The sequence below is a fragment of the Pelodiscus sinensis genome, chromosome 1 (assembly GCF_049634645.1).
Source record: "Pelodiscus sinensis isolate JC-2024 chromosome 1, ASM4963464v1, whole genome shotgun sequence".
Taxonomy (NCBI): domain Eukaryota; kingdom Metazoa; phylum Chordata; order Testudines; family Trionychidae; genus Pelodiscus; species Pelodiscus sinensis.
Window position 1 is genome coordinate 85,286,634 of NC_134711.1, and position 5,794 is coordinate 85,292,427.

Below are 5,794 nucleotides of genomic sequence, written 5' to 3' on the forward strand. Positions count from 1 at the left end.
ACGTTAGCTGACTGCAGCTATATCTTCATTGAAAAAAAGCTGTCTCAATATAAAATCATAGTAGAGGCAACTCATAGGTAGTGTTTACCTCAGTGTAACTAGATCAGTTCGACATATAGAGTTATAATGAAGTAAAGACTACAGTGCCTTGTCTCTAGTAGGGTTTTACGTGAACTAGGGTTTGTCTACATTTAGGCTACGTCTGCACTGCAGGATTCTTGCACAAGAACTGTTTTGTGCAAGAGTTCTTGCGCAAAAGTGCATCCACACTGCCATGTGCTTTTGTGCAAGAGCATCCATGGCAATGTGGATGTTCTCTTGCGTAAGAAAGCTCTGATGGTCATTTTAGCCGTAGGGGTTTCTTGCGTGAAAAACCCCTGTTGCCCGTCCACACTGCCTTCTTGTGCAAGAGGGACAATTAGGCTGGGACAGGTCTTAGAAATTCTTCTACTCTGATCAGTAGTCAACGCTGGGATGCACAAGTACATTTCTCTATTTAAAGAATGTACTGTACTCATATAAAGGAGTACCTCTTTTATAAGCCATCTTTGTCTGCTAGAATGCTGAAATGTCTTTTAATTTTTACTCTAAGGCCGTGGTCACCAACCAGTAGATCGCGAGCTACCGGTAGATCTCAGGGGCTCTAAGAGTAGCTCTTGAGCCCTCTCTGAATTGCGTGCCTGCACAGTACATTTACATTAGATTTCCTCATTTGAGGAGCAGCTACTCACCAAGCAACAACACAGGTGAGTAGCTGCAAGGAATGGTGGGAGCTGGGAGGTCGGGAGGATTGAAACACCCCAGCCAGCTTACTGTGGCTTTCAGCTGAAAGAGGCTGCCCAGCGCTCCAGCTGATCGGCGGCTTCTCCTCTGCGCCTGCCCACGTGGAGTTTGGTGCACCCTGGCTGAGTGCCTTGGTCAGCTGGCCAGGCAGCCACTTCTCTTCCCTCCAGCCTGGCTGCCCTGCGCTCAGCCCAGGGAGGCTGCGTCTAGCTCCAGCTGTTATACCCCATGATACCCTTGCTTAATATCCCAACATTGCCCAGCCTGGAGCCCCCTCCCCAAGCCAGTGTCCCCTTCTCCAGCTCCTCCTGCATCCAGATTTCCTCCCAGAGCTTGCACCTCTCACCCCTTCCCACACCCAAATCCCTCATTCCCACCCCAGAGACTACACATCCTGTCTCAACACAGCTAGACTGCAGGAGTTTTTCAGGATTCCGGAGATATCCCAGAAAAACTCTTCTGCATCCAGGGTTGCGTTTGTTCTTCCGCTTTTTTAGTGGAAGAGCAAACAAGCTCTTTTGGTCACCCCTATATTCCTCTTTCCACAAGGAATAAGGTGGCTTCCAAAAGAAGGTTTTTTTTTCTGACATTTGGTCCAGTCTACACAGGCCAAATGTTAGAAAAACCTCTTCCTACAGAAGAATTTTTTTTTAAAGCAGCAGTATAAGGATTGGGGATAGCAAGTGATGGAGAGGAGGAGAATAGAGAGGGCAGGGCTTCAAGGAAGGTGCGGGGCTTCAAGGAAGGTGCGGGGCTTCAAGGAAGGACGGGGTGGTAGATCTTGGCTTGGTCTGTCATTTAAAAAGTGATCTTGGGTGTAAAAAGGTTGGAGACCATTGCTCTAAGGCTATGTCTACACAACACATTTTTGCTGCAGAAAATATGCTAATGAGGGACTAATTAGCATAAGTCGCAACATCATTTGCATATTTCCTCATGGGGAGAAGAATAACTCTTGCACAAGAAGACCTCTTTTCCAACACTTTACTGTAAATTTACTTGCGCAAGAATGCGCATACAGTGTAGACGCTCCACAAGTTTTTGTGCAAGAACAGGTGTTCTTGCACAAAATGCCTGCAGTATAGACATAGCCTTACAGCTGTGCTGCTGTAGCACTTTAGTGTAGACACTACTCTTATCAACAGGAGCGGTCCTTCCATTGGTGCAGGTAAACTACCTCCCCAAAGGGCAGTAGATAGGTTGACAGAAGAATTCTTCTATTGTTCTAGTACTTTCTGCGTAGGGAATTCACCTTAACTATGACTCTGGGATGGTAAGGATTTTTCATACCTTGACCAACATAGTTATGCCCACCTACTTTTATTGTGTAGATGAAAAAAACACAGCTTTTTGCAGTGATAATATTACCTGTGCTATCACTTTGAGAGGAGTATCGATTTTAATGTCTTCATTTTAGCAACTGCAATTGCTGTGTCATGACTAGAGTTTTTGAAGGTGCTAATCACACCTCTGAACCCTAATATAGACAAGACCTTTAGTTATACAGGTTTTTAAAAAACAACTTCTGTCTGTCTGGCTTCCCATCTTAGCTACTTCCCATGGAACCTAGGTTAGTCAGGGGGTTTCAAACTCTGTGTGGCAGCTTGTAAGGGCAAGCCACTAGCTGTCCATGAGATGCTTTGTTTTCCTGTACTGCCTCAGGTATAGGAGATGGCAGCTCCCATTGGCCATGTATCTCCATTCCTGGCCAATGGGAGCTGCAGGAAGCAGTGTCCCGGTCCACATCACTTCCCACAGCTCTCATTTGCCAGGAACAGTAATCAGCAGCCAATGGGAGCTGCAATCGCCAGTACCTGCGGAGGCACAGGTAAACAGTGTTTCACGGCCACCTTGCAGCTTTCCCTTACTTTGCCACCTAGAGTTTGAAAACCCCTGAGTCAGGAAAACCATACTTTTAGGTTGTTGCTAGCTTGGTCTCAATTATAGTAAGAACATGAGTTATTTCTGCTCCAATGCAGAAAAAGGGTTGAAATATTTCAATATTTTTTGAATATATGCCTCAGAATCTGTGTGGGGGTGAACACTGACATCTATTGACCCTCTTACAATGCGTGCAACAATTAGCAATTATGATACTAGTCACATATTTTTGAAACAATAATTTATTTGCTTGATAATATCAATAATATTTTCTTCTACGAGGACTGGATCTCTCAGCTCATCATTTATACTAGAGTCGTAAAATGAAATTATTATTATTGGTCAGATGATTCATCATGATTTGTGTGGGGAATGGACTTTTAGTTAAATAATTCCTGCTGCTTGGTCTATTGGATCTGTCAATCTTTGTTCCCTGGCATGGGGTTAAGAATATGTTTTGCTCCCCCTTCTGAAATAACTTCTGATTTTAGCTTCTAAAGGGATTGAGGCTGGAAGAAGTGGGCCCAGGTTTCAGAAATAATCTGATGATTGTGACAATTTTCCAGCTGGTAACTGATGAAAGAAAACATAGTTAACATTCCCTGTTAGTACCAAAACTGGAATTCTACCATAAAAATTACTCTAAACATGGCAATATAGAGTTCCATATTACTATTAGTAATTTGAATTGTAGTTGTACCTAGATCCTCGAGGATCCATTTTGCTCGGTACTGTACATCTCTATCTATATATTTATATATAATTTTGAGTGCATCTGTCTGTCTGTCTGTGAGTCTGTTTGTTCAGGATCTTCTCTTAAATGATAGGAGCTAGGGCCACCTAATTGGATATTCTGGCTCCTCTCCTACCATAAAGCAAGGTGAGAGTTGGTTGGGTCAAGACAACTGGAAGCCCCAGAAAAAGGACTGTTTTCCATAACATGCAAAGGGAGGAGCTGCTGTTCGATGGGACGTGATATGAGGGTGGCCAGTGGGGCAGTGAGTACAGAGGAGAGCTATCCTGCAGAGTGTCCACTGGTGGCAGCTATACCAGCAAGGGAGTGGTCAACAGAACTGGGGCTCCGGGATTTTGCCTGTCAGCACATTGAGTAAGTAGTCCCTCTACCCCCAAACCTTTTGCTCCTTTCCTAACCCCTGGCTGCAATGCCAGGGGAGGGGAGGGGGCAAGGAGAGAAAAAAGGCCCCTGGCAGCTAGGGATATTGGGCAGAGAGAAAAGACCCCTGGTGGCCAGGGGAGGCTGGCTGGAGAAAAAAAGACCCTTAGTGGCTGTGGGGAAAGAAAAAAGTCCATGTTGGGTGGGACCCCCTACCCTGAGCCCCTCCATGCCCCCGAACCATCACTCACACAACCCTTGCCCCCAGCCGCCTGCACTCCCATACACATCCCCAAGGCTCTGCCCTGAATCCTGCACTCCCCATACCACCAGCACCCTGCCCTGAAGAACCCAAGCAATGCCGGGTAAGTTTGCTAGTATGTGAATAAAAAGACAGTCTGTGCCCCCAAAGAATTTGCAATTTTAGCATGTTGCAAGGGATAATAGGTGGGTAAAGCAGAGAAAAAGGAGAATGAAGCCGAAGATCAAAGTATCAGGTAATTATAGGCTATCAGCCTGACATTGATCCTGGGCAAGATAAGTGAGGATCTGTATGAAGGCATAAGGGGTGCCATTCCTCTAGGTCAAAAGCCTGCAGATGGCTGGCTAGCTAATTAGCCCACCCACTGCACCTGGGAAAAGACTTCCAGACTTACTTGGCTGATCTTCATAAAAAGAAGAGAAGGAAATTGAAGGGATTGCAATACCTACCAGAGGCTGGAGTAACTTTGGAGAGAAAGGATACAGATATATAGAAGGGAGAGTGGAGAAAGCCCTGTTATCACAAAGGCTCGGAGGTAAGAATTGGGAACTTTTGGGTTGTAGTGAGGGACAGCATTAGGGTAAAGGATTTAATCCGTACAGACTCTGAGGGGAGAGGTGGTGAAGCTTTGGTTCTGTTTTTATTAAGAAAGTGGAAATAAAATCCACAGCAATTAGTCTGGCTGGATACTATCCTTCCTGGATTCTGTGAGGCTGTGTCTAGACTACATCCCTCTTTTGACAGAGGGATGTAAATTAGACACTTCAAAATTGCAAATGAAGCGGGGATTTAAATACCCCACGCTTTATTTGCATAATCACGTAATGGCGCTCTTTCGAACAAGCACCATTTCGAAAGTAAAATCACAGTCTAGCCACGGTTCTGTCGAAAACGGCAGGCTTTTTTGAAAGATCCTGTACTCCTCATTTTTTGTGGTTCCTGTCAAAAAATGAGGAATATAGGATCTTTCAAAAAAGCCTGTCGTTTCTGACAGAACTGTGGCTAGACTGCAGTTTTACTTTTGAAATGACGCTTGTTCAAAAGAGCGCCGTTATGTGATTATGCAAATGAAGTGCAGGATATTTAAATCCCTACTTCATTTGCAATTTCAAAGTGTCAAATTTACATCCCTCTGTCGAAAGAGGGATATAGTCTAGAAACAGCCTGAAAGGGCTCCAGACAGAATTTCCACACATGGGGAGTGAACTTAGCTGGAGCAAGCCTGGACCCAGCCAGAAGAAGGTCCTATTAAGTAGGTCCCAGTACTTGACAGTCTGGCAAGGGACTTGATTCTTAAAGGAGATTAATGTACTTAATGTAAATCAACATAGGATTCTGGAAAATGGTTCCTGTCAAACTAGCTTGGTTTTTTTTTTTTTTACAAGATTTCAAGTTTGGTTGATAGATGTGATAGCGTTGACAAAATATACTTAGCTGTCTGTACCATACAACACTTTGACTACAATTAGAACAATGTAAATAACATGGTAAACAATTAATTGACTAAAACCTGGCTAACTGTTAGGTCTCAAACTGGGGAATTTTCATCAAGCAGCTATGTTTTCAATAGGGTCTCTCAAGGATTGGTTCTTGGTTGACCCACACTGGTACCCATATAGGGGGTCTTGTCAAACAATTATAATCCATACTTGATAGGAACCCCATCCTGAAAGAAATCTTTCCCAAACTCCCTTTTCTGGCCTCCAACCACCATCCAGCCTCATCAAGCTCATCATCAGAAGCAAACTCCCCAC